Source organism: Astatotilapia calliptera, chromosome 13 (genome assembly GCF_964374335.1).
Source record: "Astatotilapia calliptera chromosome 13, fAstCal68.1, whole genome shotgun sequence".
Taxonomy (NCBI): domain Eukaryota; kingdom Metazoa; phylum Chordata; class Actinopteri; order Cichliformes; family Cichlidae; genus Astatotilapia; species Astatotilapia calliptera.
The window spans coordinates 10,528,815-10,554,013 of NC_137434.1; the positions used below are offsets into that span (position 1 = coordinate 10,528,815).

General features: G+C 40.7%; 1 protein-coding gene across 5 annotated transcripts in view; it reads left to right on the top strand.

Moving 5' to 3' along the window:
- Positions 1-19,926, top strand: part of LOC113035388 (uncharacterized) — a 46,923-nt gene extending 26,997 nt beyond the window's left edge. For 2 of the 5 annotated variants that reach the window (XR_013900844.1, XR_013900845.1), the window contains 2 exons: positions 6,091-6,412; positions 18,562-19,926. The gene's annotated coding sequence lies outside the window, so the exon portion shown is untranslated. Of the gene's footprint in view, positions 1-6,090; positions 6,413-8,985; positions 13,450-18,561 lie in introns of those variants that run through there. The other 3 variants (XR_013900846.1, XR_013900848.1, XR_013900847.1) reach the window with 3 other exon arrangements.
- The last annotated feature ends 5,273 nt before the right edge of the window (positions 19,927-25,199 follow it).

The following is a 25,199-nucleotide window of genomic DNA, read 5'->3' on the forward strand; positions in this document are numbered from 1 at the left end:
TATGTAAATGAGAGCTCGTCTCAGCTTATTTACTGTGCAACACAAGCATGATAAAGAACAACATGAGTAATTGATGGCTATACTTTGTGCTTAATGTTGGCTTAACTACCCCAAATGACCGTGTATAGGTTAGATATGACATAAGCTCCCGAGAGACATTTAACACTCACAGTGCAGCTTAATTAAAAGGGTAATGAAAAGGCCATTAGGATTAAGTCTAAGGTGTGTTTTGGATGAGATAAATATGTTGGGGAAATCGCTTTGTGTAGCTTTGCCAGCGGGCAGTGATTGAGAAAGGTCAGCATAAGGTGTTAAGTCATTTTCCCATCTATTCTCTGAAATATAGAGAACATAATGGTCCGTGTCTCCGTCCAGTGAAAGGTTTAATTAAAAGGAGATGAAGCTGGTGATAAGAAAAATCATTGTGGGATGAGTGGCAGGGATATTTTGAATTGTGTAGAAGAATTGTAGCACAGACTATAAAGGGGGGAAGGAAATCATATGAAAAAAATGAGGTGGATAATACATAAAAAGGGTTTTAAGCCTCTGATGATCCGTGGTTTCCTCTCTTCTTTTAGTCGCTGCTGTTGGGTTTACTTGTATAATAAAAAGAAATATCTTCCCACACTCTGAACAACAAATAGTTCATTTATAAACCTCCGGGCAATTTCTGGCAGTGGGAACCGTTCTGGCATTACTTCTATGCTGTGAGTAGGCTCATCGAGGAAGGAAAGGAGAGGCAGTGAAAGAACAAATCCACAAAAAAACCAAACCAGGAATTGTCATGTGTTTGGCATAAATAATCCTACAATAAAGACAGAGTATCCAGTATTGAAACGATCGACACAGGGAAATGATGGGTGTCCATGTTATGACTTGTGATGTGCATAATTCAAGTAAGAGCTTGATTTCGTGTACTGCATTGCAATTCACTTTGGTGTTGTAAAGATGATTACAAATCCTGTCTAGCCACGCAGCTCAGTCCCTCGTGATCCTCCTCTGATTATACTCTAGGTGGCAGTAGAGGTCTCAAAATCCTCCCTGTTAGCTACAAGAAATGGCAAACACTCTGAAAGTCTCTCAGTGAAACCCAACACTTGCAAACAGGGATGTTTCACAAGCATCCACGTTTGAAAGAGTGCCAGGCAAATCCTTAGCTCGAGCTGATTATTTGCTCCTCGATGGTTTGGAAAGTAGGCCAAGGCACCACTGATTCGGATTTGCAATAAAGGTTTAACACAAGCCAGAATAAAAAAAAAAAAAAAAACCACATATCAAGCTGAAGAACCGACATTCTGATATACGAATATCAGGTTAAGGTTCTTCGTCCTCAAGTAACTGATTTTAGAGACATAGTCTTTAAATAGAGTTACTACATGCTGTTTGCATCCTAGTTTCAGAATAAATTCAACTGAACTCAAAAGGCTAAAAACAGTAGATGTGAACTTTCAACAGAAGATGTCTTTGGTGCCATACTTGTTGCTTTTAACACATTTTATATGAAATATAACCCCAGCTAGTTCCTTCAAACTGACATCACACACTATCTTCACAAATGCACACTTAGACAGTGTGACGAAGCAAGCTGCATGAAACAGTGTGCTTGACTATATATTATTTAATGTGATTTTATGGGCTGCACACTGAGGCACAAACACACACACACACGAACAAATAAAAGGGTTTACGTGGAGTGGTTGATGGCGAGTGAACAGGCCAGAAGAGATGGAAGAAGCACACCGGGGGGAATGATGAGAGGAAATGATGCGCATGATGAGTGCTGAATGGTTGGCCAGTGGGACAGACCCTGTCAGACTGTCTGCTAAAGGGGTGGAAGACACAGAGAGAGAGATGGCTGCAGAGAGGACAAGAAGGAGAGACAGAGAGAGCACAAAACAGCAGGAGCAAAATGATGATCAGTGTCAAAATTCTATTACTCTGTGACAACCAACCAAGGTTTCCCCTGTCTCGTTCACGAGCACAGTGACTGTGCTCCATCTCTGTCGCGCGGCTACAGCAGACCGCCGGGCGATTACTAACTCGGAGGTTTCACACATAGAAAAGCAGGCCAGTAAGATGTTTTATTTAACTCTTATTACATAAATTCTGCGTCGTAGTTCATATTCCTTTGCGCGGGTATTTCTGTAGCACAGAAATGTCTGCGGCTCCCGGTACTGTATTGAGCATCATTTGCTGCTCTTGTCTTCAAGCTTTTCATCTGCAGAGCGGGCCCTCACACAGAAACAATGATGACCCAGTTCTGAGTTTGTCTCTGTCTTACAGCCAGTTCTCTTCTGTCCTAATCATAGTCCCTGAGCTCCAAGAGCTGCAGCGCTACCAAAACATGGGAGGGGAGGGGAGGGGAAGGGGGGCAAGGAGAGATAAAAAGAGAGGGAGCGGCAGAAAGAAAGTCAGCATAAGAAGGAGGGAAGAAAAACGTAATCTCCGAGGAGGAAGAAGAGAAAGGTTGACAAAATATAAGGCTGGATGGATAGATATGTTCACGTTTAGAAATAGAACGACAGAGAAGGTTAAACCACTGTACCTTCTCTGATTAGTTCCCTATGGAGAGCACATCTAAAGGCAGGATTGATGCCATGACAGGTTGGAGAAAAAGGCAAAAGGAGGCCTGATGCACCGTGCTCCTTCATCTGCACAGATGTCTCTGGAGATACAGGAAATCAGGTCATTCTGTTCCTCATCAGGTGTGACTATTCATTCGCTAGCAGGGTTGAGGAACCCTGTTGTGCTTATGTAATACATAACACAGGACCGCACTTCTCAGCAATCCACCTGAATGTACAATAAGCGCATCCAGCTATACGCTCAGATCATTTCTTTTCTTTAATAAGTTGATCTTTTGAAAAAGAAAACAAAGATGTTGGAGTGACATAAAAGCTGTAAGGCAGCTGTTTGTAATCAATGGATTTTCTTGGAATCAACAAGCCTGACAAACTGCAGCTTTTTTCACAGTGCCGTGTCCTGAAAATCTGCCTAAACGAGTTACATATACTGCAGTGACTTTTTCTGATGCTTTATTCAGGATGCATGTCTGAAGCACAACATAACCTTCCTGTATAAGTGAGGAGACGCACATATTCAGTTCACAGTTTGGTTCAAAATGTGTCTGCAGTTGCTTTTGAAATTGGTTTTAGATTTTCAGAAATGCTTTAACAGTTTGAGTTTTCACATATTTCCCCTCCTTACCGACAAGATCGATTCGACTCCTATTTCTGTCTTTTCCGCTAATGAGAAGCAACAGCAAGGAGGTAGGAAGCTTGGTCGGGAAACAGCAGGGAAACAGGCAGCTCAGCTCTCTCCAAAGGTTAAAAGCTAAAGCCCACTAATGTACAAGTTGTGTCTCTTTTATTTAACTGTACAATGAACCTGTTGTGTGCTAGCTTTTGGCATGGCTCTGGGATAATCACTGCAGCTTGTAAAGAAATAGTCCACTCTTTGCTCCACACTGTTTGGGTAAAATTCATACTTTAAACTCTGCTCCACTTTTTTGCTGAGAATCAATTTTCCCCCTCATCGTATTTCTCAGAACCGATCTCTTAAGATGCTCGAGGCTGTTTAGGCGTCTAGCTTACATGTGGAGTTGCATGTTGCATCATGGAAGCATCATATGCAGAATCTGGGAGATGATCTCCAAGTACGAGGAAAGCGGCACTACTCTGACAGTAGCTTCGTGTTAATGTCACTCAGATCTACTGTCAGTGATGCAAATGGACGGAAGAGTAAACAGTGGACAAATTGTGCATCCAGCATGAAACTCGCTCCCTCTCCCAGACACCCTTGTCACTGGGGTTAGTGCCAGATGGGGACTGTAGAGAGGGATTTGACCTTGCCCGTCTCCCTGTATCTGGCACAGTACTCAGCACAAGGATGATATTAGTTGACGATAAACATGTGGTTTATTGGGAAAAAAATATAGGCAATTCTATTAGAGAATACAAGGTGACCTCTTGCGTAGCATTTGAATGTAATGTGACCAGACAGGACAGCCAAAGTGGACCGTATGCTGTCTCTTTACATCCTTTGCGAGTGGGGGAGGGGAGGTGTGAATGAAATTGAGTGAGCGGTCAAGAGCGCCAAAGCTGGAGAGGCACAGAGTTGGCATGAAGCTGGCAACGAGCATTTTTTCTTTTTTTTTTTGGGGGGGGGGGGGGTCCCTTGCCTGGCAGTGTCTTTCTACTGGAGTAGATGGGCCACATCTCAATGACTCCTAAGCTGTCTGTATTATGCTAAGACATGTATCCTTGAGGGAGCATGGATTGGAGTTGAATGTCACACAAGGACGGAGATTTAGCAGTGCCAATAAAAGGATACCAGCTACAAGTCCTGGATGACGCACAGCCCTGCATTTACATAAATTTGTGTAAAGAGCCACGTTTACATCCGTTGATATTTCTTCAGCACACAATCACCGCTAAAATCTGCCTACTTTTTATAGCGCTGCAGTGAAAAGTTTAAAGTGGAAATTTAGAGCAATAAACATTGAATTGACACTATTTAGACGCATGGCTCCAAAGGCTAATAAATATAGACATCTGTGCTGAGTTTGTGCTGGTGCTATCTGGGAGTTTAACTGTGATATATATATCTCTGACGTGAAGAGATGAATTACACCCTCAGCTCATTTCCTTCTCCTTCCCAACCTTTACACAAGGTGACCTTGCGTGAAACATAATTTACAACTGAATGACATGTTTGCCGTTCAAACGGCTGCCAAGCTGCATCAGCAGCGCTTGTGTTGTGACATGCCGCTTAGCCGATCTGTACAACTAAATTGTACAATTCAACGACGGAGCAATTGCATCCATATGCGAGCCATCTGCTTTGCTTTCGCTGATCCTTTCTTTCCACTATGAGACTGCAAACAGCTATGGCACGTATGGTGGATAAACAAAGCGCAGATGTCATTTCAGTGTGATCAACAACTTCCAGCTTATCTTCCGGTAAATTGGGAGCTAAACTGCTGCAAAAGCAGTGGTGAATGTGGACTGGGTGCTGAACCAGAAATGACTTCATGCTAGCTGGCTTGTGATTTGCCCTACTATATTTACTGCGTGTAGTGCAACTGTAACCAAGATGCAACCACTAACTGGATTCCCTTGACTTCCCTTGCGGTCTAAATCACTGACAGTATTGGGTGCACCTTGTCACCCCTCCTCCGTGCTCCACCAGCCGGTGGCTGATGTTGTGAAATATTGATTTGCATGTCACCACACCTTGGCTTCGCTGTCAGGTTTATTTAGAAGAAGCTTCTTTACTGGCCCTTCAATGCCAGTCTTGTGGCTTAAGCCAGAGCAGAGGTGCAAAAGGCGGGGTGAAAAGTCCCTCGGAGTGAAAGCCAAAATGCACACAAGAAGGCTAAAAAGCACAATGTCGTGCAGGGATTCTCATCATCTAGCAGTGCTCATAAGATCAATACTCTACTGGCTGCCATGGTGTAGGAAGCTTCACATAGGTACTGTATTTAGGGCACAAGCCTGCAGTTATTCATGCAAAGGAAGGAAGTTGCTTGGTGCCTCAAATGAGGTTGTGCACTGTATTTCCCAATTAGTCATTTCAGCATGGATACACTTTTATGCTTCGTGTAAACAGCCCACAGCCTTGCCTAAACCTAGACATACACACACACATTAGTTGATACACACAGGCACAAACTTACTGAGAGGAAGGAGTGCTAGCTTCAGAGTTGCTTCTGAGACAGGATGGCCTTTGCCAAAAACACAAGGTAAAAGGTTATTCACTTGTCACAGAGTCAGTATAACGTCCCCGGTTCAATGGTCTATAGACAGATTTCAGGCTGAACACTAATGTCACATAAGACCATGTGAGAGATAACAAGATGACCTTTTCATCTACAGTACGCAAACGACAAATTGATGTTAATGCCTTGACTCGAAAGCCTTTTAGTCTTCTTCTTAACTGCAAGGCTTTTTTTTGGTTTCGCTTAAGAAGAGAGACACTGCTGCAACCCTGGGCTGGCAGAGAAACCCAGCAGAGAAAGTGTCACGCAGATCTTTTTTCTTTGGCTGATGGTTGATGCATTTGTTTACCACCTTTTTTTTCCCCCTACAGTGAATTTTAGAAGCTGCTTCAGTCACAAGACGACAGCCCATCATGAAGCAAGAAACCAGTGGCCTTTATTTTCCCTGCCATGGTCCTTGACATCGTCTGAATGGCAGTGAAGAAGAAATCTACCGAGACAACAGAGGCAGGCAGACAGGGCGAGGGGAGAGGAGTGAAGAAGAGAGGCAGAAAAAAGAAGACAGACAGACATGATCTGGGGACAGAATAAAGGAGAAAGGCCGCATCACCGTCAATAAGAAAAAGACTCCAACAACCACCTTGTGTCAATGTCAAGTCTGTAAAAAACACACCGCATGAAAGCCAGAGAGAGGTGAGTCACAATATGCACTTGAACCATGAGAGGCCAATTCAAACACTACCACGCTGGGATGGATATTGCAGGGTGCATTGTGGGATAGCCTGATTATGGGGGAAGCAAAAGAGAGGAGGTGAGGGAATGAGTAACACAGGATTGGTCTCCATTATGCTCTCAGTGTGAAATCCAAACTCTTTATTGTTGTCATTAGCTCATCCTGTGTCCCACTTCTGAAGATTTGCATCATCCCCTCTAAACCCTGTTTATTTATTTATTTGCATGGAAAATATAGGTCATGCATTCATACAGGGCCATACATTTTTAATAGTTTTGCAGCTTTAATTCAAATGTCTGCAAGCTTCCCCGTGAGCCAATCTGCCACAGACGAACTGAGCCCAAACAACATCAACAATGCATGGAGGGGCTGGGTGTCTTTGCGAGAACCCGGGGTATTTAGAAACACCCCTGTTAATTTGTCTGTGGTGTGATAATGAATGAATCCTCTTTTCATACTGTGTGCTGTGAAAGCGAAGAACGGACAGAAATCTCTGCTTAATGCTGAAACTAACCCAGCATTGTTGTTAATGAGCATTATTTAACACGGGACCACATCAGGCAAACAGCAATGAAAAAGGTAGATGTGAAATGTCTATGCTGTGATCATCCGAGTAACCCGATCAGTTACATACTTTTGTGAGACAGCCGCAAATAATTTCATCCTTGTTTATGTTGATCAGTCTGGCTCCATTTCTAGGAGGCATGAAGGAGCCCAGAGGCTGTATGTGGCCTTTTCCTCTCCCACAGCGTGCTCCATCATTTCCACTCTTATGTCCTTAAAAAGAAAATAGAGAAAGGTCACTGTGTCTGTATCTTCAGCAGCAATCATCACTTCTGTCACTGTATGAGTCTAACATGTGTGCTCGCTCAAATTATCATCCTTAACGTGATAGTTTAAAAAAAACAAAACAGTTTAGAGAAAATGTCCTCTTTCAGTGGGACTGCACTGTTACCAGTGGTTTGTTTACCTAGTGGTTTGGATGTTTCACCAGCACTCAAGTCCTACCGCCAAAGCGACGAGTCTCTGGTATATTGATGAAAAGAAAGAGAAAGATTGATACTGTGGTTAGACTGATTCATTTTATGTCCATTAAATCTGATTAGACGGAGATCTGAAGCCCTCTGCTCGAGAACAAGGGAACGTCGGCGTCACTTTTAAACAGGGTTCCTTCTGGGTAGCAACAAAGCGGTAACTGTCTCTCGGATGATAACAGGAGATAAAATGACAATGAGGGGAAGATGTTAAGGACTATTTGATTCTTCATTTATTACCTTTCTCACATCAGCAGTTTGCCAAGTGACACCGCATTTCAATTACTATCATTTTCCTGCTATGAAAGCCCGCTGCATTAAATGTGTGCCAAATTACTGACTTCTGTTTGTTGCTTTTGATCTCAATAGAGGCGCATCTGTTTGAAACACGTTTAGTTCGGTGTCTGCTGCAATCACTAATGACAACATTTACCTGCAAATAAAGCCACGATTGTATGCGCGCTTTAAAGTGTAATCTATTAAGTAATAGGGCTGCGCACATTAACAAGTCTGCATTTTTTGTGCAGGAAAGACAGAGCCGCTTCTTTTAGACAACCGTCATCCAGCTGCGGCAACAATGATACAAATGACGGTTGTTAGTTATGCTTGATAGAACAAAAGCAGACTGTTCCTCAGCTGAGCGGAGCGGTACTGTTATATCTTGAATGCATTAGATGGAGAGAAAAAAAATCAATAAATGTCTGTTCAGCCTAGCAGAGGAAAACATATTTTTTTATTTTACGCTCTGTCTAAAAATTAATTTGCCAAGAAAACAGAATTTAACCATGGCTAAGTTGAGGCATTTTTGCATTTGTGTGGCCATCCTCCTGGCCACACAAAGCCCTATTCTAATTAATTCTACATACCATCATTGTATCGTGCAATTAAGAATTTATCTAGCTTGTCTACATATTTCTGAAAGAATAACAGTTTAATGATTAAAGTCAGGAAGTCCTCCACGCAATGTCTTAAATAACCTTCATATGAATTAATTTTGTTTGACATGAAGAAATTATATAGTTTGAGTTAGTAACCACACTTGCATTCACATCAGCAATGAAATAAACCACCTGTAGACTAATCTAAGAAGACATAAAGCTGTAACTGCTGCTTTTACAAATCAGTCTAATCAAAATCAGACTGCTGTGACCCTCTGTTCATATCGTACTACTCTTGCTTTACTGGAACACATACATAAAATATTGATTGGAGAAAATGACCATTTTTAAAAACTGTCTTCATTTTAGAATTAAATACACAAGATAATAAAGTAGACAAAATCTGCATGAGTGGGAATACTTTGTGAATTCACTGTAACAAGCTAACCTGCTATTCTAAAGTTCAGGTTATGGTAAGAATTAGTTCCTTTAATGCGCTGAAGAAAACAGGGAGTGTTTACAAAAGATGGACATAGTTGCTCTGACACTGGATGCTGCTTTCTGTACTGTCCTTTTGAAGCTTTGATTTTGGCATTTTCTCTGTTGTGCTCTTGGTTTCAGTTCTTAAACCACACGCAGGAGCAAAGGGTGGACCGGACTGAGAATACTGTCACTCTCGAGGTAGCCATGTCCACAAGCACATTCTGTTTGCTGTCTATTTAACTCCAACTCTCTCTCTCTGTTAAACAGAGCCAGAGACCATAAAATCATCAGTTTTTCCCCCTTGGGTCTCAAACAAGTAAGGAGGAAGTTTGTTTTCTCATAGACTTCAGGGGTAGCTGTAGCTCAGGAGGTAGGGCACCAGTCAGAAGGCCTGTGGTCCGAACCTTGGCTCCTCCAGCCTACAAGCTCAGGCGCATCTTTGGGCTAGGATGTTAAACTCAGAGTTTTCCCTGATGCATCCACTGGATTATGAGCGTGAGTGTGTGTGTGAATGTTAGGCAAGGCGCTTAGGCATAGAAAAAAAGCTCTTGTATAAATGTGTGTGATTGGGTGAATGTGACTAACATTAAAAAGCACTTTGAATTCTCAGTTAGAGTACAAAAGTACTATACAAGTACAAGTACATTTGTAGAATCTTTAGACTTCCTTTTGCAACCAGAGGCTGGACCTCCTGACAGCAACCTCAGACAGTGCAGCTTTGTCTGTGTTAACATGAATGCTCACACTAGCACCCTGACAATTAACCAAAACTGTACCCAAACATAGTGGACATAATGACATAAAAACAATTTCAGGACCATAATTTGCACTTTTGAAAGCAGCACGTACAAAACAGGACCGATCTGTTTTGTTTTTTCCAAACAAACGACACTGTTTAATGATTTAACAACATCGTCAATTCTCAAACTCGGCTCAAACGAAGACTTATAGCTGTGCTTGGATGTTTTCTGTTGATTTTTGCGCTTTGCACCAGCAGCGCCCGGTGCATGTAGCATCCCAGCTGTTGTAAAAGCAAAACCAGATATAGCCAGCTGGGTTCACAATTTATCAGGTTACAGTATAATGTCATTATATCACAAGTTAGTGGGAGCAGCTGGAGAGGCGGCATCAGGAAAAAGGGAAGAGAGAGAGATTGCCTAACGCTGATGCATTGTTGAGTCAGGGCTTTGATTAGGTGTGCTCTCATCCTGGAAGTAGATTGCAGCATCATTTTGTAAAATTCATTCACTTGTTCCAAGTCCCTTGACACAAGCTGCTAGCAACTATCAAGTGTAACCCACAAGAATCAAACTATGCAAGATTAAGATTCATATTAAGAAACAAGTTGTAGAATAATAAAAATATTAATAATAACGACATTATTATTATTTTTATTATTAGATGAAGAAAAATAATAAATAAAAAGACAACAAAAACAAAGCAAAGCTATTCTACAAGTGTCTGTCTGCATGATTGACTCTAGGAAAGTATCCGTGTGTGTCGACTATATATTTTTATCACAGTGAGTGCTGTGGTAATATTGCAGAGCTGCGATGAGCACCATCAGCCCTCTGTGGCACATCGGGGACAGCTGGATGTTGTCAGGCAGCTATAATGCTGATGAAAACGGGCTGATTGCAGCTCGCGGGCTCCTCCCACTTATAAATCAGCTTCACAGCACTCAGGGGTGGAATAGAGCAGCGACAAGCCGTGTCACACCTAGTGTACCGCATAGGTACTCTGCAGCAAACTGTATGTCCATATATCTGTCGTGCTGTGCTAGTGATACAGGAATATTGGCCAAAATGTAACATTTAGAATCATGACCATCACCTGCTTTTCTCACTCAGTGTGCATCACTGTCATAATAAAATCAGTCACATGCATGCTTGTTATATTTTTGCTGTTTTGCAACCTTTTAAAAATCAAAAGAATGACAAGTTGATGCTGAAGGCTTTAACGCATTAAGACAAAAACGGTCTTATATCGTGTTACTCAGTGACAACGTTCAGTGATGTTCGGCCTTTTCTCTCGGCGGTGTTGAACGTGAGCTGAGAGGGATTTACACCACCCACATGGGCCGCACCACCGTCACACACATTTGAAATTAGAAAGCATAGTTGTGGCATGCAGCTCCAAAAGCAGTATCATTCTAATTAGTGAGCTTTGGCTCCGCTTCAGAAACAAATTGAGATGTAAAAGGTCTCAACATTTTTTTTTCCTCATAATGGCGTTGGACTTGATTGACGTCAGCACCTTTGAGAATGTAAATTCACAAATATGACATTGCTCAGGTGTACGACGCCTGTTATCTAATGTACCTCGAATCATTTTTGCAGTCAGCGGTATAAAAAGATGTTTAAATGTGCATCAGTGAAGCTTTATAAACCCTCAGCGGAATGATACATGCAGCGTGAGCAAATTAACCTGAACTATTTATCATTCACTGGCAGGTAGCACACACAGTAAAAAGGGCTTGTATTCGAATTCATTCGTTATCTCGTTTTCAGCAGTGTTACAGAAAAAAATATAATTAAAAACAACATAATCTATCATTCACTATTGACCTTTTAACAAAGTCTACTTGAATTAATTGTGCTGAGAAATTACCAGATGCCCAAAGGGCGAGCACACACAACAATGAAAAAAAAATATTGTTTTGAACTGTCAAGTAGAACTGACACCTTGCCTTGTTTGAGGCCTCAGAGAGGGTATTTTTTTCATTAGCACAGCTGAAACCATAATATGATAGCTATTTTGTGGCCATTATCCAAGCCGAGCTTTGATGACATTCATTTCCACTACAGCCTCGCAGCAGGGCAGATAAGGTTTTTGGTGGCAGAGCACCAAAACAACAGTCTCTTCCTCCTCCTCCTCCTCTAACCCGAGCATCTCTCAAACCCAAGAGAAACTAAAACAACTTGAAAAGTCATTGAGCTCTCACTAGTTTTTTAACATCTACCATTTTTTTGTGGTTTGAACTTTTGTGTCGCTGCTGACTTGCTGAACACTTGAAAAACCTTCCCACTAGAGATCCAGTGGATTGCTAACTGCTAACAGCTTTTCCCACAGTGACACCGATCCCGGTGTTGTTGGGTCAGATAACAAACAAACGTTGTCCAAATGTCTCAAAACAGTGCACACTAATTGGCCACTTCATTAGGCACACTTGAAAGAGTTGCCAACTGCTCTTTAGGAGAAATATCTAATTAGCCAATCACATGGCAGTAATTCGTGTATTTAAACACATAGACACGGCCAAGAAAACCTGCTGAAGTTCAAAGCGAGCATCACAATGAGGAAGAAAGGTGAATTAAGTGGCAGTAAACCTTGCCGTTGTTGTTAGTGTGAGTGTGTCAGAATCTGCTGCTCTGCTGAGGTTTTCCTACAAAACCATCTCTGGGGTTTATAAAAAACTGTCTGAAAAGAGAAAATATCCAGTGAGCAGCAGTTCTCTGGGTTTGGATGCCTTGTTGATGTCAGACGTCAGAGGAAAGTGGCCATACTGCTTTGGGCTGATAGGAAGGAAACCTGAACACACCACACATGTAACCTTGAAGCAGATGGGCTACAGCAGCAGAACACTTGTGTCAGCAAAGAACAGGAAACCAAGGCTTCAGTTCACAAAACATGAGCACATTACAACTGTGCTTGGCTCTTCATAATGGTTGCCTGTCCATTTCATTGTTGTTCTTGAAGTTTTATTGTTTGCTTTTAAAGACTTGTTTGCTTTTCAACACTTGAGGTCTTCAAATCACATTTAAAAATACACATTTTCTCCATGACAATTAGCTTGTAGTCAGTTTGAGTCAATATTTGGACACTTTTTAATCTTCTACTTTTAATAAAACCTTTTAAAGACTTTTTAATTGTATTTATTTTAAACTTATTGTTACTTTATTGTCTTATTTTTTATGTTTGTTTAATATGTGTTTTTTATTTTAATTCTGTCTTTTAATTGGAATTTGATCAAGTAAGCTGTTTTGTTTTAATTGGTCTATAAATAAAGCTGGATTGGATTGGATTGGATTGGAAAATTGGACAACAGAAGACTGGAAAAACGTTGGCTGGTCTGATAAATCGTGATTTCTTCACATTTGGCATAAACAACATGAAAGCATGGCTCCATCCTGCCTCGTATCAGGCCGCTGCTGGTGGTATAATGACATGGGGGATATTTTCTTGGTACACTTTAGACCCCTTAGTACCAATTGAGCGTTGCTTAAACACCACTGTGTTATCCATCCCTTTATGACCACAGTGTACCCATCCTCTGATGGTTGCTTCCAGCAGGATAATGCACCATGGTACAAAGCTCATGGACGTGCAGCCAACAAATCTCCAGAAACTGTGTGATGCTGTCATGTCAATATGGACTAAAACCTATGAGGAGTGAGGAATGAGCTAATCCAAGATGTCATACAAAATCTCGCAATCAACCGTGTTTTGGAAGTCCTGACAACAGGCACACCGGATCTGAAATTCCATTTGGTTTGGTAATGGTTATATTTTCCTACCATCCATCCTGTTTCAGAAAATATGTCTGAGATTAAAAAAAAAAAATGCAAATCATGTTTTGCAAATAAAAGCCAATCAAATATTTGGTCAGCTTCATTATTACCATCTGATGCTCCAAAATGAAATGGAATGAGATGTTTTTAAAGGTGTCATCACATTATCCTTATTAGTGTCATTTTGTTTATATTGCTGATAATAAAATTAGAAAAGGTCATTTTTCCCCCCCTGCGGGCTGCGTCAAGGCTTTGGAGAAATCATGAGAAATTAGCTGTGAGAAGGTTAAACCATCCACCTCCCTCCCCAGCAGTAGGTAATTAGTATAAATGCATAAATCTAGGTGGTCGCAGCATAGGATAGATTCAAATAGCTGTGGAAAAATTTAAATGTTAATGCAGTGTCGGAGATTAAACTGAGAGAAGGAGAAAGGAGGGGGTCTGGGATAGAAGAGGATTAGGAAGCAGCTTTGAAGGGCTTTTCCCATGTGCTCCATACAACCATATCTCACTTTCTGCTTTTCTCCTGGTTTCTATAGGGACTGTTCTCACTCAGAAAACTCAATCTCCTCTCTGACCTTCTCTTGCCCAGCAATATCTGCTGTCTTCAACTTAAAATTTAATGATTTATGTTACGGGGACTTACTTTATGTCCCAATAACGATGACAAGCCTCCATAATGTGACCGTGTAAACAGATTTAGGTCCCAGTATGATAAGCACCATGTGGACCACAAACATATACACACACATAGAGTTTTATGCTGCAGTATAAAACATTGGGATTACCTGACAGCATCCATATCGCAGGAGGCTAAAATATCTGACCACACGACAACTCGATTACACTATTTTACTGTTAAGTAAATCAATTTAAAGTTTCCTCCAACCTAAAATATATCACACGGTTTAATAATCACATTGAACTGATATTAAAACACATAAATGTCTATTTTCATGTTTAGGATATGTTCACCATCCTCCCTTCGCTCTCATTCTTTTTGTATGAACATGACAGATATGATCTAGACAGCTGAGCACATCATTAATACTGTCCCACTGCTGCCTCCCTCCTGCTTTATTAAGACAGCCAGGAGACGCCCCCTTCTTCCTTAGCAAAAGGATCCTCATTACAAGCCTTTTCTTCGTCTCCTTATTCTTCCCCTCGCGCTCTCTTTGTTTTCTCCATGCCTGTATGTGCCTTGTCAGCACTCAGCTCCTTTGGTGCAGCTTGAATACATATGAAGCCTGTTTACATTAGCAAATGCACATACAGTATTTATCACCGTCTAACACAGTAGAAGTGCTAAAATAATGAGCAGTTCAAATACGTATTAGCAGACGATCCATTACGATCTGCATGATGGCTGGGCATTTTGTGTTAATACTCTGATTCCTGCATCTGCTTGGGTTGCAGACATTCTAAATCACATCACAGGATGAGCCATATGTTCAGCCTTTTCAGCGCTGATGGGACTCCCACCACCATCATAGCAGCCTCGTCAACACATTGCTTTCCATATTTTTAGGTATCGGAGAGTCTGGTACTGTACTGCAGAAATAAGCATCTGTGTTCCAGAGAGCATGCAGGCTTTACCTAAAGATCACTAAGCAGCTGATTTTCTTTGACAACCACCTCCTGCCTGGTTGACATTATGCTAATCAGTGAAATCATTTGCCGATGTGAGGTTCGCTCGGAACTGCGGCCTGTTTGAGTTAAGCTGTCACTAAGTGAAATCAGAAACTGCGTGATGTGCAGGGGAGTTTGTCCAGGTGAGGTTGTGGATTAGAAATCCAATGCTGACCTACTAGAAGTCTTGGATACCGTAGTTGCCTGATAATGAGCATATGAGGTTACATTGTTTGGTAGCTTAAAATGATGAAATGAAAATACAATACAATACAATACAAATACAATACAATTCTGGGCAGTAACCTGCATGCGCGGCCATATTGGAGGCACTCGGAGGTAAACACTGCAATGGATCAATGCCCGAAACCACAGAAAAGCTCCTCAAAATGCGTTATAGATGCAAAGGCATACAGGGCAGGACTTGTTCCGCAGGAAATGGCACGATATTTGGAAAAGTTAAGGTTTATTGGTGGTGCAGATCCAAACGAGTTGGCTCCTTCATCTTGGATCAATGACGACCCGGAGAGTCTTCCGTCTATTGCGTATTCTGATATCGTCAACGACCTGGTTTTCTCGCCCAGAAGACAGCAGAAGACCTTAAATCTTATAAAGGTTTGGAGGCCTATAACCAGATGGTGTATGGATGGGTGAGGGATATGCAGTATCAAGTCATCAGCGACAGATATGTTGTGAATGCTAAAGTAAGTAATGCAATAACATCTTTAATCAACCAAACCTTAACTGTATGATATCATCCCTTATCAAAAAGTAGTGTAATTCGAGTATATTTTATTAAGTATGCTTAACTATAGAAGAGAAATGAGCAGAACAAATTCGGATGTTGTCCGAATTTTGCCTTGTAGATCCTGGTTTAGCTTCGCCAACCATAACTGCCTCCTTTCCTCTGATAACTTTCGGCATTGTTCTCCCTGATTTGTAATAACTTTTGGCAGTCTATAAAACTGCAAATGTTTTTCACGGTCTGACCGATTGGTACAGCCAAAAACACGGCAATAATTCACCATTTCCTTTTGTTCGACGTTTGGAATCTGTTTGAGTGCGCGCGCTTTGTTTACATCCAGTATCTCCAATATGCTGACTTCCGGTTTGATGACGCACGGTGAAAACCCACTATACAACTGTACTTATATAGCACATTTAAAAAAAACAGCTTTACAGTAGAAACAGGAACATTAAGACATGATTAAAGAAAAGAATATTGACAAAGTAACACATATGTCAACAGCTTGAGGGCACTAATTATACAGGAGTAAAGGGAATATAAGGATAAAGTTACTGAGAACTGATATAACTAAAAGATAAAGTACATAGATAGTTTTTAAACGAGATTTAAAAGATAAAAGGGAGTCTGACCACGGATAGTGATGGGAAGGTTATTCCACAGGTTAGGTGCAACCAGGGCAAAAGCACAGTCACCCCTAGATTTAAGTCTAGATCTAGGCTCAACCAAGAGTAATTGGGCTGAAGACCTGAGGGCTCGCCCAGGGAGATATGGACAGGAGATCAACAAGATAGCTAGGGGCTAAATTATTTATAATTTTAAAGGGGAGCAACAATATTTAAAATTCGATACGATATTTTATGGGTAACCAATGCAAATCAGCAAAAACGGGGGTGACAGAGGCATGCTTTCTAGTACCAGTGAGGAAGTATTTTAACCATTTAAAAATAACAGATATTACACTAAATGAAAGATTCATGATTTGGGAGACACCAGAAAGACAAGCAGAGGTGCGGTGAATAATTTTAATTCACCGAATCAAAAATTACATGAATAATAAACAAACAAATCCACAAACAATCATGATCATCACAGGCCAGGAATGAAAAAAAAAAAATCAAAAGTCAACACTGCTTCAAGAACTACTCACAGAGATATTTTCAGAGACTGGAGGCTGCATTGCTGTCTATATAAAACTGAGTGTGGTCTGTTTGCTCTGGGCAATATCCTTCCTCCTGCCGGGTTTACCAAAACCTCTGCAGAGGTGTCCAGTGACATGAGCTGTCACTTCAGTGTTAAATTAATGCTGGGAAAAACTAAAAGTTGTGTGTGACTATCAGTGTTGGGGTAAAGATTAGATTCCTGTTAATATATTATGATTGCATCATGTAACAATTAATCACAATAAATCTTTTAAAGATATTTGCCAAGAGAAAACAGACAGCGCGTTGGGGTCTCTCCCCATCTTTGCATATTTGCGGTCAAACTGAAACAAGGTAGAAAAGGATACTTTCCAAACCGTGGCAGCGCCTGGACTTCAGCCAGTGAAAATCAATCCAAGGACCTGGCAGCTATCACTCTGAGTGTAGAAGACCTGGGTAGCTTCCTGTAGCGGCCTCAGCGCCCACACATCAGAGATCTTAAGGAACATCACGCTGAGAGAACATTAAGCATTTCTGCTGCAAAGCTTTCTAACAGCCTCAGTGATCTATGCAAGGCAGATAAGCTGTGTCCGGACTGGATTAGTATTGCAGGACAATCAATGTTGGTTATGTAATTTAGCACATTCCACGTCAGTGGTTTTAATGAATAATATGAGCTCATAAAGTACTGCTTTATGATTCTCATAAATTATCGAGGAAGCATATCCTTTAAGTCAGGCTCCAGAATGCTGCCAAAAGTGTTTGTAATTCAAATATTGATTTTAGGTAAACGATAGTAGAATTAGAAAGTGAATGAAAGAAATCCTGTACTTCCTGTGTGGATGTATGACCAGTGATAATCACAAATAATCTAGATCTTCACAGGACTACACTTGCTGAAAATTACCAGTGAAAGCCTTCACTGCTCCAACTGTCTGCCAGCACTAAATGCAACTGAAAGAGGGTTTTACAGAAGCGCCACACTGCAGCATCACCGACTAGACTGAGATTGCACTTTCAGGTACATTCTGCTTTTTAAAAACTTTTCCCCAGACAAATTTCAGCATGAGTAATATCCTGACTCCCACTACACTTTAACAAAAACACTTTAAGGTTTAGAAATCAGAAACTAAAAATCCTTTTCCATTACCCCCCTGAACTCTTCCTATAATGAGCTGTCACTTGTGGAACAGCCGGTCCTCTGGTTTTTGCAGCCTACCTGCTACTCTGTGTCCAATAGCTGCAAGCTTGCACTGGAAAGCCAGAATACGAGTTCCAGATGAGACATTTTGGTCAGGATGTCCCTAACTGTCGTTGCAGTCTTAAGTTAAATTGAATCGTTAGGTTTTAATTTAACACATTCATTACTATCTGAAACAACTTCTCACTGGGTCGAGTGAGGAGCGGAAAACATACCACTTGACATTCTCAGTTATTTCAGACATATTATTGTAACAAAGATATTTGCAAAGTATGTGTGAAGAGTTTTAAATCGGTGTCTCACTATGCACCTGAGTAGAGTTTTGTAAATATGTGTAAATTTGTGACTGTGTGAAGGAAAGTGCAAATGTGTTCACATTTGCAAGTACAGTGTATTAAAGAAAGTGTGAAACTGTGAAAGGGTATACAAATCTTCTGTCTTCCTGTACAGGAATATACAAATCTCCGTGTGTTGTTTTCTTTGTAGATGCTGTTTTCTTTGTGGACTGCTGACCTGTGCTGCTACTGCTGGAAAAAAATGATGCGCGTTAAGCGTGAGGATCGAACTGGGGGGGTGTAATTATTTTCTGATTTATAATGTGTAAATATCTCGATGTCATCAGCTGAAAGGAACACCGGGCTGAAGCAAACAAACTCTATGTATGAATCCAATATGCTTATTAATCCAATATGCTAGATTGTTCTTTAACCTCTGTATTTACAATTATTTACATGCACTCATCACAGGCATAAATTTCATGGTAATTCGGGGCTTTTAATAGTTTCTTTGAACTGTTCTTTCTCTGGGATGGAATTATTGTACAGCATTAATTACTCTAAAAAAACAAGATTTGCACACGTTTGTATTTATTTTGGATTTTCTGTCAACCCCACAGGGTCAAACGTATAGATACGGGTGCAAATATCTACATATCATCTTTTAATAAGTGGAGCTGAAAGTTCCACAATGTATTTTAATTTGACAAGACCAAAGATTATTAACATCATGGTACTTTTTCTTTGAAAAAGATTAGTTTGACAGCACTAATTGCGTAGACTGAACTCAGTGAAGATGCACAAAGGGGAATTGTAGCTTTATATAAGTTGTGAACGTCTTGTGGCGTCATTTCTAAACAATTCTGCATGTGAATACAAGTTCAGACCTGTCACTTATTTGACTTCCATCTGCCACTGAAGGTGCTCAAGAACTTCTACTCCTGCACCATCGAGAGCGTCCTGGCGGCAAACATCTGCACCTGGTTTGGGAACAGCACCAAGCAGGACAGACGAGATCTGCAAAGAGTGGTGCGCTCAGCCAAACGCATCATTCAATCAGAGCTCCCTGACCTGCTGTCCATCTACACCAAGCGGTGCAAGTCCAAAGCTAGGAAGATTATGATGGACCTCTCCCATCCCAACAATGGACTCTTCTCACTGTTGAGGTCTGGGAAGCGCTTCTGCTCCCTTAAGGCCAAAACAGAGAGAATGAGGAGGAGCTTCTTCCCCCAGGCTATTCGGGCCCTGAACCAGGTGTAGGACTGGACTCTCCCACACACGTCACTATAAGACTGGACTCTCACACACATCACCACACGCACCACCACACATTTCCTATAATCCTATAATTCCTATAATTTATAATCTTTATAATCTCTTCTGCTATTTGCACATTCTTTACTGTAAATTCCTAAGTTAATTTGTAAATTTTGTAGTAAACTGTAAATTGTAAATATTGTAAAACGTTTTTTCTGTCATTTAATGGTCGGGCATTGTACAGCTACAAGCATTTTACCCCCATGTCATACTGTGTATGGTTGTGTGTGTGTGACAAATAAAATTTGAATTTGAGCTATTTGGTCACATCGAAGCAGTATGTTTGATAAAAGTCAGGCTTTCAAACCGAAGAACACTATATCAGCTGTCAATTATGCGTATATAGCATCATGCACTAGGGCTGTTTAGCTGGAAGTGGTAGGGTACACTGCACAAAGTGGATGGGATAATGAAGAAGGGGGACTACCTTCAAATAATTAAATTTCACATCAGATCAACAGCCAGATAGTTGAAACTTGGACACAACTGGATGTTTGATCCCAAACACACACCAAAACTGGTTTTGGAATAGCTAAAGCAGTCTAATTCTGCAAAGACGCGTAGAAAAATATCCAACCAGAATTGTGCCAGGAGCTTGTTTATGGCTACCAAAAGGGTCCAGTCGATGCACAACTTCCTACCTATTTGACCAAATATTAGTGGGGGTGCATGGATATATTTGATCCTGTATGTATATATATTTTGACTTTGTGTGGGTTGGATAAAATCCAAAAGAGAACCACATTTCTTCATCAAATTGTCATTAAAGACCTATGCTGTACAATCTTTCCACCCTGTTCAAAGAAATAATTAAAAGATTGAAATTACTAGGACACTCATGCCCATGATTAGTTTATCTTAACTTCTGGCCACAACTGAAACTTTAAAAACAAATGTACATGTCTTTTATTATGAGTGAAAACTGAGTCACGAAAAACAGCTAATTCAAATAAACTTCAAGTACAGTAAAACAGTAGAGAAATCAGGTGGATACAACATCAGATAGTAATAAAACCCATCCTGCAGCATAGCTCGCGCACACACCAAACACCATCTATCAAGGTCTTTCAAGGTTTCCCAGTTGCTAACACAAATGTCAAGATCTTTCAGCTTAATTACCAATTTAATACATGCAGCGCCAATAAGCTGGTTTACACACACAAGCCAGTAACAGTTTCCGACAATAAGTTGCAAGGTCAATGGTCTAGACAACAAATAAAAAGTGCCGTGATTGAGCTACACTGCCAAATTACCCGAAGGGCACAATACGTAAAACATCTGCGAAGACCATCTCACATCACATGCAAAACATTTAATCACAATGAAAATTATGGCTATTGGGTTTTATGTGACAGCAGCGAGAGGGTTATGAGTGAGCAATGGTGGAAAGTGTGTGGGAGTCAGCGTGTGAGCATGTGGTGGGCCAGGGTTATAAGGTCTTCTCTACACTGTCATTACTGTGTCCACGCACTCAGCAGTAGCAGCGCGTGCACATAAACACGAATAGACATGCACAGACACACAATCGCATAGCTCCGGGACAGATGCATAAGGATAGGCAGATACATATAGAAAAAGACAGATAGTGGAAATGTGTGGGGGAATGTATCCATGCTAAAACAGCTGTTCCTGTGCATGTGATCCAAGAGTCTTTTGGCTCCTCCAGCCCACCAACAGTTTCTGTGTATTTCTGTGCTTTCTAGGCGAGTAAAATTACCCCCATACATCTTCTGCCTGTGACATATTGATTGTGAGCCAAAGGAGAGGCTATCATCTCATCTATGGTCTTGTTGTCTTCTCTGGTGTGTTAGGCTATTTGTTAGACAGGACGTTGTTAAAAATTCCCTTTGATAATCGACGTTGATTGGTTTTTCTAAAGAAATCTTTTATGTGCCATTGTTAAAACTAATTCTGACAAGCTGATTATGCAACAGAGGCTAAATCTGGAATGACAGGCAAAATTAATCCTCTGATGCTCGATGTGAAGAAGCAGGGAAAACTGGAGAGTGCAGTATTAGAAAGAGGGTATCGATAAATGACACGTTTTAATTTCATAAACACGCATCACGTTGCGTTTTAACTTGCACGCACACACGCACACAAACTGTGTTGTGTTTGACTGCCTGCTCACTCCTGGACGCCGCCGACTAGCAGCTCTATTTTTCAGGAGCCTTAAGCCCCATCTCTGGGCAGACGCCATCATCCCCCCCCCAATTCCACCTGTCAGGTGCCCTTGCCTGCTTTAACAGTGGCAGCAGAAGGGGGAAGGCTACTGGGAATGTGGGGGGAGGCACTGGACGAGTTGTTGGATCCTGTCCCTGCATTCGTGTGCCAGGCGTGCATCACAGTTCATTTCGCAGCCTCCTCTTTCCTCCACTGTGCTCAGCCAAGCCTCTCAGCAGGTGTCTCTCTGCAGAAGAGTTTTGCCACTACTCGGAACAGCATCTCTGTGCTCCAGCTCACAAATGGCAAGCAGCCACTTCCGCAACATAATTAATGACCCTAGTACTCAGTGAGTTTTGAAGAAATTATACTTAGATCCTCCCACAAAACTCCATTAATATCACTCATGTTCACTAATATTTTAACACCGAAAACTTACAACTCTGGTCTCTTGCATAAGTGCATGCAGTTGTCTGGCTACATTCTGAAAATGTAGCCCTGCACATCACTTCTCGTTTATTTGTTCTGTATAGGAAACTTTTTGGAAATTTAAATAAGCTAAAGAGCAACTTTCAAATACTTAGGTATCTTCCTAACAACTGCCGTATCCGTTTCTACTTTGTCCAGCTTTTCTGGCTTGTATGCATTGCACACCGGCTGCACCGGTTACTTCTTAGAAGATGAAGGTGTCCTGGTATACCTACTTTGAAGATAAAGGTGTTGCATTGAGTACGGTCATCAAGAAGCAATCAACAAAGGCACAGCTGGACTTCTGCTGCTTATTAACTTCGCCTTTTGAAGTTGATAAACCCGAGGTTGGAGCAACGCGGGGCCTTGAAAATATGAGGGAAATGTTTAAACCGCATACCTGCATGAAGAAAATAAGACGATTTAATACTTTAAGTGCACTGCTTTCATACTACTACCTCAAAAACACGCAAGAATAACACGTTTGGCACTGGCTCTATCAGTAATTATTTTTAATTATTAAAGATTAAAATATGACTTGTAGTGTCAGCCTATTCTTGAGTAAAATCATCAACATTTAATCGTCGGTGATTCAAGAACTGCTATAAATTTTTGTCCACAATGCTGATTGCTGCTCTACGTTAATGTTTTCCTTTTCTGTGAAAAAGGCTGACTGTGTGATTAGAAAGTGTGAGACAAAAAGGTGATGTTGACGCTGTGACAAACACCATCATTATTTCCTCCTCTCACTCCCAGTCTGAATGTGTGAATAACAAGATTACATTTTCTGCTGATGAATGGAGGGAAAATGTAATTAAAGAATGCAGGAAGCCATTTAAGGTGATATATAGTGACACTCTATTTATCGTGTACTGTACGGCTGCTTCACCACGATGCCAGATAAATCACAAAACTGTCAGTTTTAACATGTGTATTCTGTCACCGGTTATCCATATTGCCTCCTAAAAACACTACACAGCTTTAATGTAGCGTTTAGTGGTGACACTGGATTGCTGTGAAATATTTAAATCAAAAGATGCACAGATACATTAGACCTTTTCATTTACTGTCCCTATTGTTGGTCTGCATGTTACATTTCTGTCCTGCTGTTGCTTGTGGAAGTGGTTACCAGGGTAACATCTCTAGTGGCCTGCAATTTGAGAGTATGTTGCCCTGTAATGCTGGCTCCATGTTACCATAGCAAATTTTCTGTGTTCTACAGGGTGCACTGTAGAGGGGACTTAGTGGGCTAATGCTCCTCAGCGCAACAAACACTAAGACAGTTAATTAAGGTTTATGGAAAAATCAATACAGTGACAGTGGTTCAGGGAAGACTTTCTCTATTAAATCTATTCACCTTATCTTGTTCTTTTTGTCAGTTTTATTCTCACTCTTACAAATATAATATGTTATTTTACACCAATGAACAGCATTTAATAGCTGTGATAGCGCTGCCTAAAATAGTACTGTTATAAATGTACGTGTACACAGTAGCAGGAGTGGCAACAGCAACATGCTATGAAATAAAGGAAATTAAACGCCGGATCGCTACACAATATATGTCTGCAAGGCCATTTAAACCACCGGCAAACTACTGAATCGTCCCAGACGTTTAAACAGAATCCCTACTGTGCTCAGGATTAACTAAACAAAACCAAAAAAAGCAGGGAAAAATATGAGTCATGCATTTTAATTCATCTACTGTTTACTATTCTTTGAAGATGGCTTCTTGACAGCTACCCTTTCAATGAAATAATTTCTGATGATGCTCCATTGGATGTCTCATGTCCTGTGTCAGGTCTTTACTGGAAGGACATGATTTTCAGGCTCTATAGATGTTGTTTTTAGTACTACCATTTCTTCTTTTGTTCTCCACTAGTCCAGTTTTGTCAGATTTTCTAAGAACACATTTCACACTGTGCCAAGATATGCCAAGTTTTCTGCTAATAGTTCTCTTTTTTGTTGCAAAAACAATCTTTTATTTCTTTTAAACTGTGTTGTCTTTGGCATTTTTCATGGATTCAACCAAAGAAATGAGAAGAAATTATGTGTTTTTGTGACAGGCTGCTGGAAATAAGTCCCTAAAGGTGCAATTTAGAATAGGATCCTTTCTAAGTTGTCTGTTCTGCTTAGACACAGCACTAGTTCATCATTTGAGTTAGGTGCTTTTTTTATGCTTGAATGATTCATAGGTCAGTATTAAGTGGTTAAACAAATAAAAGAAAGATTTCTTTGAAAATGGTCAAGTACCAGGAGTGGACTGAAAAAAAGTGAACAACCAACCAACATCCAAAGAAAATCATAAGAAAGACATTCGGAAAGCCTGGAGAACTACTGCTCAAAACCACTTAAATATAAGAAAGTCTGGCTCCTTGGAAGCAAAACATGAAGAAATGATGGTTGGCTTAAGACTTTTGTATAATACTGAATGTCAGCGAAATATTTTAAACCACCACCGCCGCCAAGCGGCTAAATCCTCCCTTCAGTTTAAACAGAATCCCCACTGTGCTCAGGTCTAACTAGCGTAAAAGAGCAGAGGGGAAAATATGCATCATGTTGTACACTGTGTAGAGAGTTCAGAGATTCATGTACTCTCCTGAAGAGATGACCTAACAAGGAAGCCTAAGTGCAAGCACATATTTGCCTTTTGAGTACTTCAAAACAAAAAAGGCTCTAAGAAAAGATCTTTGTTCTTACTAAAAAGCAAAGAAAAAAAGCTATTAATTAAAACTGAAATATTAAATGCTTTGGGGATATTTACACATTGTAACATGTTACAAGATCAAATTCTACAAACAAAAATATCCTGAGTATAACTAGGTTTTTGGCATGAATGGGCATGCTGTAAATCTTTTACTGATTGAAGTCTACTAAGGTTTTGCAGAGGTAAGAAGTCTCATC